We start from the raw sequence: 14295 nt of genomic DNA, 5'->3' as shown, positions 1-14295 counted from the left end.
GTCACGTAAGATGAATACAACAATGCATCCACAATCAAGAATATTATATTGTACACTTAAAAATCTGCCAAGAGGGGTAAATCTCATTTAAGTGTTTTTATCAAAATAAAAAAGAAACTAAAATTTTGAAAAAGAAAGTCTTGGCTGTCCCAAATTGAAGTCATCATCTGTAGTGATATAAAATAAATCTACCTTTAATATTAACAGTCATTAGTATTGAGCAAAGATCCTAGGACCCTTTTCAACACATGAATGAATCTATAACTAATTTTAAAAAATGAAGTCAATCTTTTTTTGGTGGGGAAGTAAATGATCACTGAAAGAAACTAAAATCAATCTTGAAAGATTATATTTTAGTTTTCTTTTAGAGTCTGCTTGTCAGAAGCAAGAATTTAAACCAGTAGCAAAGGTATGCCCTTTTAGGAAGAACTATTTTAATATTTTAATATTTTTGAAAACTCAGTAAGTAAATATTTGAATACTATAAATGTCTGGTGCTGATGAGAAGGATACAGTAGTTCATTATTTATTTCCTCCATTTTTATAGAACCCGTGACCATGGCAACCAGGTGCTACAAAATGATCCCCATGGAGGCCACCTTTGTACTTTATCTAAATTGCAACTGGAAGCACACAAGCTTTATAAATTTATTGAATTGCATTATATTATGGGCATTTTTTTGAAGGAGTTTAAAATGGGAGAAATGACTTTTTTTTATCCAGAGAAGTAGAACTGTTATGTTGCATTGTTTCCTGCAGGTAATATTCATGTATGACTTGAGGTTTTAAGAAAGGAAGGAAATTTGTAGATGCGTAAGGCAGTTGGATCACATATGTGTATCTCTGCTTCATCTCAGAACCCCCCTCAATAACAGTAAAAGGATAGAAGGTATACAATTTTCTGCCTTTATACAAAGACAAGAGAGTAGAAGAGATGACAGCAGGCCAGATCGTCAACAGAATTTTGAAGGTTGTAAAATAGATGGATGAGTCAAACTGATTTTGCAGAGCAGAGATGCTGAAATCAAACTCTTCGCTGGGGAAGGAGGGAATGACAATAACAGGCAAGTTGATTCATGCTATAGAATCCTCAAAGACACAGTGATTTAAGGGGCTGGAGTCTTTCAAATGAAATCCAGGAGATGGAGTGAAGCTAAAAACAGAGAGTGGTTGAATGAGTATTCATATTCCTGAATTCACACCCCAGGCACTGAGTTAGGTCGCTCTTCTGGAAAGGGGAGCTGAGGGAGAAGTGGGTCACTGGGCTGAAAACAGGATAGTGAATGAGAACCTGACTACTATTATTCCCCTTTAGGCTCCTTTGCAGTGCGATGTTGAAGTCCTTCCATCTAGAGGCGGGGTATCTCTCTCTACCCCTTGAATCTGGGCTGGCCTTGTGAATTGCTTTTACCAATAAAATGCAGCGGAAGTGATGCCATGTCATTTATGACCGTAAGCCCCTAAAGGCCTTGTGTGCCTCAGTCTTTTTTATTGGAACACTGCTACCACCATATGAACAAGCTCAGGCTAGCTGGCTGGAGGAGAGGACACAATGGAAAATAGAGACAAACTGGTCCATCTGAGACCATCCTAGACCAGCCAGTCAACCTAGCAGCCAATCACAGACTTAAGAGTGAGCCCAGCCAAGACTAGAAGTACCTAGCTGAGCTCTACCAAATTAGATGGCATGCAGAATCATGAACTAAAGAAGTTATTGCTGTTTCAAGACAGTAAATTTTGAGGTGCCTTATTCTGTATCAAAAGCTAATTCCTCTCTCACTGTCTCCTTCTTCCCACATTTCACTGCTACATAAAGGCAGGTTTTCATCTCGTCTCCCCTTCTGTCGTGGACTGTACTTAAATATATCACAGATCACCATTCATCTTCTTGGGGACACTAGGCCTCACAGTGCAGTCTTAATGGCAGAATTAATCTTGTCTCCACACTGTGGAAGAAACTGTGATTTAATCTGTTAGGCCTCATTCATAATGTTAATGATATCTGAAGAAATTTTTTAAATTACTTTCTTTTTCTATGAAGCCTGGCTTCTAAGACAATTTTATTGTTGCAGACTCAAAAATTCTGCTTTGTTTGCAAGAGTTGAATGACTCCTCTTTCTTTTTGTGTCTCTGCTTTAATAATCTTAATCCTCTCGAGACAAATAAATGCCCCTGAAAAATCGGGTTGGAGGAGGAGAAATACAAAAGGAAAATTACATTAAAATATGTTTCAAACCATTATCTTCTTAACATGTATGATCTATGTTTCCTTGGGGTAATGAAGCACAACCCAATTTCCCCATGACTAAAAGGAGCGAATTGGAATTCATGGTTGGATGTGTCTAGATGAAGCATTCTATGACTTTTGGGTACTTTCTATGAACAGTTGGAGCTGCACTGTAAGAGTAAGTCACAGACCTTACCGATCATTATTTACTTTATTTTGTATGCTATGATGTCCAATGTAATGTTGAATAGAAGTGGTGACAATCTACATCCTTGCCCCGTTTCAATCTTAGTGGAGAAAGGATTCAATTCTTCAGCTGATGTTAAGCCTACTGTTAGTTACAGGTTTTTCATAGAGCCATATAACAGATTGAGGAAGGCACCTTTTATTTCTAATTTACTGAGAGATTTTATTATGAATGTTGAATTTAGTCACATGCATCTAATGCAGTGAATTTTACATTTCAGATACTGAACTTTTCATCTTTAGAATTTCTATTTGGTTTTCATATCCTCCATTTCTCTTCTCATCATTACCATGTTTTTCTGTGTCAGCACATTTATGATAACTATTTTAAATTCTTTGTTTTATAATTCCATTAATTTTATTATTTCTGGGTTTGTAGATATTGACTTTTTTTTTTTTTATTTTGGTTATAGGTCACAATGACCCACTTCTTGGCATTTTTACATTTTTTGTTTACAGGATTCTGGACATTGTGATTTTACATTGTTGAGTATATGAATTATGGTTGTGGTCCTTGAAAGAATATTGAACTTTCTTCTGGACAGCAAGTAAGTTTCTTGTTTGACTAGCTTGATTGTTCCAAGCCTTGATTCTACCTTTGTTGGGGTGGATACCAGATCCACCTTTACTGTGGGGAGAGTACAGCTCTACTACTAAGGCATGAGCCTCTGGTGTGCCCTAGGTGATCAGCAAGGAAACTCTACTCTAGCTAGTCACAACTCAGTATCTCCTAGATTAGTGTGAGCTCTGGGAATAGGTCCATTTGGAGCTCCCAGGTGCTGTTTACCTTGGGGTATTTCATCCTTTGTTGGTGTGGCTTAGAATTCAGCCACAGGTTCAAGAAAAAACCCATGCCTATTTCTACAGTTCTTTCTCTGTATGGTTTTCTCTTCTTTGGCACTCTGCCCCACAGACCTAACCACTAATAAACTCCTGAACTACATCGTCTGCCTCTTCTCAGTGAGACCATCGTAATCTGCTTCAGCTCGCCCTCCTTGCACTGTGCTTCCATGCAGAAAGTTGCATGAATGTAAGTCTCACCACATTTAATTCCCTTCTCTCCGGGGTCACAGTCCTGTGCTGCCTATAGTTTGATTTCTGAAAACAGGCGTTTGACATATTTTGTCTAGTTTTCTAGTTGGTAAGGCAAATGACAAGTTCAGTTCCAGTTACTCATTAAAGTCAAAAACAAAGTTCTTCTATATTCTTGCAGATATCTTTTCCTACTTTGTCACTTAGACGAAAGAGTAATAGGGAAAATCTCTGACTATCGTGGATTTATTTCTTCTTTTAGGTTTACCATTTTTTTCTTTTTGTATTTGAAACTCTCTTACCAGGCCATACACATTTAAGATAGCTTTGTGCTCTTGGTAAATGAGTCTATTATCATTGAAATGACTCCCTTTATCTCTGATAATGTCCCTTGCTCTAAAGCCTACTTAGTTTTACATTAATATAACCATTCTTTGCATGAAATATCAATATTTACCTATTCAGTGTTAAGCTATATGTGCTTTTTATATTTAAAGTACTTTTTTCGAAGACAGTATATATTGAGTCTTGCTTTTATATTTAGTCTGCAAATCTCTGTATTTTAAGTGGAACAATTAGACACTATCTATTTAACGCAAACATTGATATTATATTTAAATCCAACATGTAGCTCTTTATTTTCTATTAGTCCAACCTACTTTTCTACTTCAATTCTCTTTTACTATCTTTCTCAATTAATTATATATATTTTTAGTATTTCGTTTTAATTTTTCCATTGGCATTAAAAAAATAACGTTTGTTTCATTTATTTAGTGGTTGTTTCAGAAATTAAAACATGCATCATTAATTTACCTCATTCTACTTAGAATTAATATTGTTACTCTTCACATAAAATATAAAAACCTTCCAGCAGTATAATTAATTCCATTTTATTCCCCAGTAATTTAAATTGTGATCATCATGTATTTTACATAAATATTTCTTTTAAATCTCAAACACAATGTTATAATTTAGGCAATCAACATCCAATTTCTATTTGAAAATTTTTTAAAAGAATTTTTTTGTTGTTGTTTCCACACGTACATGATTTATTGTGTTCTTCATTTGGTTCTATACATCTCAGTTTCCATTTGGTGTTATTTCCATTCAGCCTGAAGAAGTTTCTTGAGCATTTCATGTAATGTAAATTTATGTTTTGGTAATTAATCCTCTCAGCTTCTGTGCATCTGAAAAGTCTTTGTCAGTATTTATTTCTGAAGGATATCTTTGCTGGATATTAACTCTAGGTTGATGTCATTTTCTTCTTACACTTGTTATTCCATTGTCTTCTGGCTATCATTATTTCTGATGAGATATTAACCATAATCTTATCATTGTTCTCCAGTTTGTCATGTCTTTTTTTCCTATTAATGTTTTCCAGGTTTTCTCTTTGTCACTTGTTTACAGCAATTTGCCTATGATTTGCTGAAGTGTGATTTTGATTGTATTTACCCTGCTTGGGGTTGTCTGAACTTCTTAAATGTGTTACTTTAAGTTTTTGTTGAAATTAAGAAAAAATTCAGCCATAATTATTTTAAATTCTTCTCCATCCCCTCTACTCTGAAACTCTATACAGGCACTAGCTCTCTGGAAATTACCTCTTGATCAAGGAGTACACTTAGTCTGATATTGAATTCAGGCCACTTTTTCCTCCTCCCTTGGGTGTTTTCTCTGTAATGAATTTTCTAACTTATTCTCTCTCTCAAATTGTGACTGTTTACAGGGGCACTGCACATCCTCAGGGAGGCTCCAAAAACAGCAGTGCTTACTTCATTGCATTGTTGTAAAGATTAAGTGAATTAATATATTTAAAGAGCTTATCACAGTTACACATACTAAGCATACAATTAACATTAGCCACTATCATTCGATCTTAAAAACTATCCCCAGATGTAGGAAGACAGAAATTGTCATACACATTTTGCAGCTGAGGAAACTAAGTCTCAACAGGTTAAATGACTATTCAGGGTCATATAACTGATAAGTAAAGAGCTTGGCATCCATCCCAGACTTCACAAATGCCAAGTCTCTTGTACTTTCTGCACTGATTTTTTTTTTTTTTGCAGAGATTCCTATTATCACAATGATGTCAAAGTTCTTTATCTTTAACAAACAAATCTGCACACATTCACATACTCAGAATGACACAGCTAATGAAAGCCCATGATACGGAGGCATAAATCAGCTCTTATCTTAGACTCTTGCTACTCAGAGTGTGGTCTCTCTGCCAATAGCATCGGCCTGTAGAAATCAACCATGTTAGAAATACAAATTCTGGTGCCCTTCCCAAGACCTACTGAATCACCATCTGCATTTAGCAAGATGCCTAGATGGTTCATAGACACACTAAAGTTTGAGAAGCACAGCTTAAAATTTTTATCCTCCTTCTCCATTCACGTGGGATCTCCAAGTGAGCAACTGGGTTCAAATTTTTCTCAAGTTAACTTAGTGCCTATGAATATTATTCTATTGTTTTAATAATGAAATTCCTAGCCACTAATAGTATGTCTCAATTTTTTGAACTTTTTCCAGAGAAGGAAGGAGTTGGCTTCACACATTATTGATTTTTTTCACATTTAAACACATTTTAAACAATGATATTTTCAACCATTTTTTAATCCAAGTCCATATTTATGACATCTCAGACCACAATATCTAATAATAAAGTGCAGCCAAAATACAGCTCTAAACTACCATGAGCTGGAGCTTATATAATTAGTTTTATGCTATACTTAAGTTAATATTGTCAGCCTTCTCCCTGTTCTAGTTCGATCTCAGCTCTTCCTAATGTACAGTAATAATTCCCCAGGCTGTTCTGTCTCCCAGTGCCAAGAAGAAAGTGATGATCACTCTCCAGCTCCACCCAGAATCTCAGAAGAGTTTAGATACAATTATGTGTGCCCCATGTCATGGGTGATAGCACCAGAATGCACTCAAGCTATAACCAGACTGTTTGCTGGTCCCTTAATCCTGGATCTGTCTGATCCTTGTCAAAGAAACAGTTTTGATGCTTCAGCCAAATGATTAAAATGTACCCTAACAATCATTAGATGATGCAGTTTATTTAAAAGTGTGCCTGTGTGTCCCTCCTCCTGTGTACAGCAAAAGGAGCTTCCCTTACATCTCTCTGATTAGGAAAAGTGGGCTTGGCTAAACAAAGACATGTTTATTGTCCCGGGAGTGCCTTTTGAAGAGGAGATAACTTTTTCAATGAAAGAGATTGATAGAAATCTCCCCAGACACATATGCATGCACATGCGCTAACATGCATGCGTGCACACACACAAAAGGCTAACTCAAGGTTGAAAGGGACATTTTCTGTAAATGTCCCTTCTCATTCTGAGTCCACATTTCTGGGTCACAGAAGGGTAGTATATTAGTATTTCCAAAGCTTTGAAGCTTGAGCAAATATATCAAATATGAAAAAAATTAATAAGGAAAGCCAACTTCTTTCTTTTCTGAAAAATGTTTAAAAATTTTGAAATGTAGTATTAGATGCTAGAATTTTAAAAAATTTATTTTTGAACAATGGCCTCGTTTTACATCTATGGGATGTGAGGCCGGCCACATGTTGGCTTTTCGAGCTTTGTTTGACACTGCGCTTGTGTCCCACTTCCAAGGAGACCAAACCTTGTTCTTACCTTTCCTGTATGGATAAAATATTTGATATGTCATCATGCATTTGATAACCTCTCTGTTTCCAAGCTTATCCATCCATCCCATTTTCCCTGATTAAATATTTATGCCGAATCTCCTTCTAATCTGCTATAATGTATCAGCAACAAGAGGGTGCTTTCCAGTCCTCCCATGGCCCTAATTAACTCTTTTTTTTTTTTGTCCTACCAAAGTACTCGCTTTTTAATTGGACTGTGGTATTTATTGGAGGGAATTTAAATTGTCTACTGGTGCATCTGTCTCCCCTACTAGAACATGAGTTTCTTAAAGGCAAGGACAATGTTTTTCTTTTCTTTCCTTTTTTTTTTTTTTTGTAAAGCCAATGAATGAATTCGGCTGCCAATTCATTCCCTAGGACCTACATCTTTCTTTAATTGTCCTATTATTTGCTTTTCAATCTCCCACACTGAGTTTGCCCTTTGTGCCCAGTTTGCTGAAAGACAAAAGTAATGAGTATTGCATTTGCATTTCCTGCTGGGAAAAGTCTTGGCAAATTACTTGCAACGGTTGCCCTGAGACTGTGCAGGGTTTGCCAGAATTTAAGAGCCATTGTTTTCAGTGTGTTCACCTGCCTGGTTCCAAGTACTTGTTGCCTCTAGGCTATTACATTACTTGGAAAGTGAATTTGTTTTTTTTTGTTTTTTTTTTTATAGTTGTGCTATTACAACAGCCTGTTCTTCTGGGTTCTTCTAGGTCCCTGAATCCCATTTGCCTTGAAGGTCTTGAGTTTTAAGTTTCTTTCTCCTCCCCATCTACCATCTCTCCATTGATGTTCTCTTCTTGATGACACCCTTGCCTCATACTTCATAGTCATGTCCTTGGCCGGAGTGCACAGTGGGCAAGAAGCAGCAGCTTCTATTCGTTTAATTGTTTATTCTGAACAGCTAGAATAATTTGTTAAATGGTCCCTCTGTGCATCTCTGTCTCATGCAAATCCAAGGATGTGGTGAGATTTCTGCCTAGTCTATACAAGGCATACGCTTTTAGAAATCTGGGCTACTCAAATGAAGGAATACTGAAATTCTAGAATTACTGAATTCTAGAATTACTGAAATTCTATAACCTTTTCTTTCCAAGGTAAACCTGACATTTTTCTATTACATTAGATTGTTATGTAACTATAGCAGAAGCTTTGAGTGTCCCCTCTGCTCACACCTCAGGTCACTGGTCTGGTCCTTTTCTGGGCATTGGATCTTGTTAAGTCCAAGAGAACATGGAGAAGACTAGAAGGAAAACCAATGGCCCAGAGATGACCCTCACAAAGTGACATAAATTCTCTAGCTCCCTCACCTCCTGGAAAGAGATATCAAGGTATTTTTCAACTGGTCTCCCAGAAGGGCCCAAGTAGGATTGAGCCTCAAATGCCCAAAGCAGTGACTCACTTATTAATCCACCCTCTCATGCATTTTTCCCTTTCCCCTTATTACTTCTTCACTCCCCCAGATATCCTACTTGCATTCAAGTCCTTGTCCCAGGATCTCCTTTTAGTAGAACCAAAATTACTCAAATTTTCCAAATGGATAGAAAACAGCAAAAACTATGTGCTCTAACAAACCACTCACTATTCACGTATTAGTAGGTTGTAGACTAGGGTTCTGAATCCTATTGTCAAGGGAAAGGGATCAAATTTGTTGTGCCCCTCTCTCTGTGCTATGGAATGTGCCAGCTGCCTCATATACATTGTTTTATTTATTCCTAATGGTACTTTCCTCATGGGGCCAATATAAGAATTAAGTGAGTTAATATACATAAAGTATTTGGAATAGTGATTAGTCATTATTATTATTATTATTATTATTGTTATTATTATTATTATTATTTATAGATAAATAAATTGAGGCTCAAAGACATTAAATATTTCTCTCAAGGCAGCAGATAAGGAATTCAAACCTAAGTCCGCCTAATTCCAAAGTCCACCATACTTGGCATGCTGCCTCCTGTGTTAATGATAGCCCAACTTGGAAAATATCCGCAAGATCTAATTGAGTGAATAACATGATTTACTCAATGATTAACTTATGGTTGGACATTCTGGTGGTTGCTAAGTTTTTTGTCTTATAAATAATGATGTAAATTTTCTGTATTTAGGATTACTTTATTAGACTCAAATGCCCTATGAGTATTGAAAAGAATAGTTTAATTTATAAATGCAAACACCTTTTCTCTGAAATAGCAAATATATGCTTAGGTTCCTTTCAGCATTAAAATAATGCCCTTTCTTTATTTAAATAAGCTGGCACCCTCACCTGAATCAATATGCAACATGTTTTTCTTTAAGATACTCACTATAAAAGAGCAGCCTTCACTAAATTCTCCACTGGCAGGGATATCTTTTAAAATGTGAAATCTCTAAGGGAAGAAAATAGATCCATCTCTATTTCTGTCTCCTATCTTAACAAAATCCAATTATGTTAGCAATAACTGCTCATCTGCTTACTATCAAGATCCATCAGGATTGAACTTTCAAGATGACAGATGATTCATATGTCCCCACATTACCCTTATAATAGGTCTTATCTTTCTGGTTAACTTCTAGACAAACCGAATAATTATTCTGAAGATATTGAAATTTCTACGAAAACTTAACTACCTTTACATTTTTAATCTGACAGAACACAACTAATCAATCTGATTCAATGATCTTAATGTATTCTTTTTCCACATGTTGGTGGTAATTTTTAATTCTTGTTTAGAGAATGCTGGGAAAGAAGAATTAATCTCCTATCTTTGACCCAAGGAATCACTCTTCTCTCTGGGATCATTGTCATTGGTTAAACCCAAGACTTTCAGAGGAAAGAAAAACATACTTGGCTAGCCTCAGAGTCTAGCCTTGGGATCATAGTGATGTTGATATTCAAATAATTTCCATACAAAAATAACAATGGCTTATTAAAGAGCATTTGGCAAATACAGATTGTCAAAAGAAATAATCAGTGGGGTGGAGGTGGAAGGTTAAAAACCTATAACCCCATCACTAAAACACATTCCCTTAAAACAGTCTGATATACCCCAATGGTATGTTAATGAATGTTTAGTATAACAATCACTCTATGTATTCAATTTTGTATATCTTTATTCAACTCAGCTTTATATCATAAACATGCTTGTTATATATTCTTCGAAACATAACTTCGAAAGTATATGTAAGATTTAATTAAGTAGATAGACATGGTTTACTCAATGATTAACCTATGGTTGAACATTTTGGTGGTTGCCAAGTTTTTGTTATTATAAATAATGAAGTGCCTTTTCTATATTTAGAATTATTTTATTAAACTCAACTCTTCAAGATAGAATTACTAAACCAAAAGCATAAACAAGTTTAAACTTCTTGATAAATATTGCCAATTTGACAACTCTATTTATACATACTAAAGCTCAATTTTTGGAAAAATTTTGAAGTTGCCAGTTTGTCTAATGTGTCCTTTAAAACTTCTCTCCTCTACTTGTCTCTTCTTCTGTTGTCCCTTCTCTATTTGTCACCTTGGCTCAGTCTCTTACCTTGTCTCCATTTGCCCTTTGATTTGAGGCCAATCTCTGGTTCCTCCTCCACCCCCACTTCCTTATTTGGTCTCCCCTCTGATTCTCTTACCAGTCTTGGGTGTTCTTCCCTTGTAAACTTGCTTTCCCTAGGTATTTGTCATTGTGTGACCTCAGGTATTACTGCGATTTTATTTTAACAAATACCTTCTATATCTTAATCCAAAGAAATAAGAATGTGGGAGATACACGCTTTGCAGTCAAAACCATGGAGTAGAATTTAGGACAAGAACCTTTTTGGTGGTGTCACTTATATTCTACCACGTAGGAAATGGCCTAATCTGCCTATTGGTTGAGACATAGCCTTCTTTTCAATAGATTCATTTTTATGTATATTGGCTTTTTTTTTTTCAGAGTTTCTCTTCTTCTGAGTGCATATAGGTAGCGTTTAAGATAATGGAAATTCTGATTCTCCAAGCAGAAGTGGGAGGTATAGTGTAGAATATTATGAGTCTTTTTCCTTTGTAGTTTGTCAAGAATAGTCAATGATTGACGTGGCTGTGAAATTACCTGAATCAGCTTTGATTCATAATGCACTATTGATGGACTTCTAAGCTTGTTCAAATGTCAGGAACCCAGTTGGTGGCTATTAGTATTTTCTTAGCAACAACTCATTTTTTGTTTCCTTCAACATGAAGAAGAAAATAAGAACAGGGAAATATTGAGTCAACCTTTGAAATCTGTTATTATACTGCTAAAGTCACTTTCAGTATAAGGAAGGAGAAAAAAACACACTAAAATGTTAGGGCAAATTTCAGACCATAATAGTTGTCAGTTAGACTATGATTAGAAATGATTTCTCTGTCTATTCCTTAATCTAAACTGTTTGGATCAGTTTACAGACTAAAATGTTAACAAATGGTATGGAAGTTCATATTCAACTGTAAGTCATGCCACTGAAGAAGGAACATCCTGTGCTTATCTGATCTGGTTGCTAAGTACCCACTCTTTATGACTCAGGGACCCACGTAGATCTGAGGTGTCAGCTGCACTTTGATACAGTAGACTGGAGAAACAGCAATACCAACCTGTTGAAAATAGATGAGGGGAAAACTGTCCCAGGAATTTTAAGATGATTCAGACAAATGAGGCGAGGAAAACTTAATCTACATTGAAAGATTACGGGGAGATAGCCCATCTAGAACCATCTGGAATGTGTCTTGAGCTGCCAAAGGCTATTTCAGGCACAAAACACTTATGTCTTTCCTGTGCTGTGTGATTACATTTTCCCCTCTTGAATCTCACCCAAAATTTAAATGGAACCAAAAATGAGCAGGTTGTTTAACCTGCCATATTTTTTCCTATCCAAAAATGTATACATATAGCTACACATAAGGCAGGAAATCACTGTGCTTAGTGTCTGTCTGGATTCTTGACTCACGATCATAACCAGCTGTGTGACCTCAGGCTGAGTGATAAGCTTTCTATCCATCAGTTTCTTCCTCTTATAAAATAGGTTCCCTCTCCCTCATGAGTGAAGGTTAAACAAGATAAATTATGAGAAGCCCTTGGCCCAGTATGTGGATCATAATATAGAGACAATCAATATTAACTATTATTATTATTCCTTTCTAGGGCACATAGGCAATCGATCTCAACTTAGAGCATTTTCTGTTTAATACAGTTTGTCTCCCTAAACTCAGGTAGGAATATTATAAGGAAGATATCATACATATTTGCTACATTGAAAAACTTTTGCTTTAGAAGTGACATGCTACTCTCCAGATATATCGGGGAACTTTGAATATTAGCAGTTTCTTTTCAAATACTTAAAAAGAGGGGTAATATGATAGCAAAGGGCTTTCTATAATTACATAGAGCTACATTGAAATTCCTACTTTACCACTTACCACATGGGCAAATTATTTTACCCCCCAGTATTTCAATTTCCTGAAAAATAGGGATGACAATGGTATATACCTTATTATGTCTTGTGAAAAAGTATTAAATAATTTATCTAAGTTGTATAAAACACAGGGCCTGAGATATAATAAGTTTGCCACAAATATTAGCTGTTTTTGTATTAGGAATACAAGGAGTAGAGGGGGAAGGTTTAAATAAGTAGAACTGTTTAAAGAATTGCCCTCCACTGCCTTTAAACAATGACTATCTCTCTATCAATCAAAGGATTTAACAATATAAAGTCATCGCATCTTTAATCTGCCTACAAATATTTTGTCACTTAGATTATTGCATATTTGGTTTATTATAGAAGCATCCCATCCTGAAATGGTCTGTTCTGACATTATACACACACACACACACACACACACATACATATGTATAAATAGTGGTTAAACTAAAAGCTTTTGTATATATTTTATCCACTAAAGTGTCACATAATTGCTATTATCTTAAATAGCACAATATAATCACTCCAAAATTCATACACTTATTTTTCTTTTTTTTTCATCAGTGTCTCATTTTTTTTTTTAAATGGACTCTTATTTTCTACTAGTTCCTTCTGCTTCCAAGAGTCATTGATTCTAACTTTCAATTTTCACAGAAGGAAGTAAACTGTGACATTTCCAGGTGAATTCTACTTATGCACCAGCATCTACTTCAGTTTTCCTCGTTTGTTTTTGCTGAAGCCATTGAAGTCTCTCCATTCTCTTTCCACCATCCACTTTCACTTCATATTCTCTTTGTTTTGGTCCACCCTGGCAGTGTTTCTGAGGATAAAAAATTCTCAAGAAACTTTAAGGTTTCCTCTGTACATCACAGGGATTCACCCCCTCAGACAAAAGCTTCCTTAACAGATCTTTCCTAGATAATCCCATCTTAGTTTTAACTACTTCTGAGGTTTCTGAGGGGATCCAATATTAATCTCTTCAAACAGCCTTTTGTGTGACTGAAAACTGACACAATATGGATAGGCTAAAAATTTCCCAAGTCATCAAGTCCTAGTTACTTTTTGTTTAATAGTTTTTTTTCCCCTCTATCTCTTTCTCTTAAATTTTATTACAAATAGCAAGAAGACACAAAGCCTCACCTTCAATGCTGCTTAGACATCCCTTTAATTCCATCATTTACAAGTTCTGCTTTTCACACAACTGTAGGGCACAATTCTGCTGAATTTTCTGCCACTATATAACAAGACTATGCTTTCCTCGTGTTCTAGTAATGCGTTCCTCATTTTCTTCTACACTTTCACTAACAGACTCATAAGCATCCATATGGCTATTTACAGTTTGCTTAAGGTAAACTAGGCATTTTCTTCAACATTCTTTCAGCCTCTTCCCACTGCCCAATTTCAAAGCCACTTTCGCTTTGTTGCAGCAGCACCCAATATTCAATACCAATCTATTCATTTTGGTTTCCTATTGCTGATATAAAAAATCACCACAAATTTAGTGGCTTCACAATACAAATTTAATATTGTATAGTTCTGCTTGTCAGAAGCCTGACATAGTCTTGCTGGGCTAAAATCAATGCATCAGCAGCAATGTGTTCCTTTCTTGACACCTTAGTGGAGAATCTATTTTCTTAAATTTCCTAGCTTCTAGAGGCTGCTCGCAGTCCTTGGCTCATGGACCCCTTTCTCCACCTTCCATGTCAGCGAGGGGAGTTGAATA

Source organism: Pteropus vampyrus, unplaced genomic scaffold, assembly GCF_000151845.1.
Source record: "Pteropus vampyrus isolate Shadow unplaced genomic scaffold, Pvam_2.0 Scaffold93, whole genome shotgun sequence".
Classification (NCBI taxonomy): Eukaryota; Metazoa; Chordata; class Mammalia; order Chiroptera; family Pteropodidae; genus Pteropus; species Pteropus vampyrus.
The sequence above is the reverse complement of the archived record's forward strand: the minus strand, read 5'-3'. Positions refer to the sequence as shown.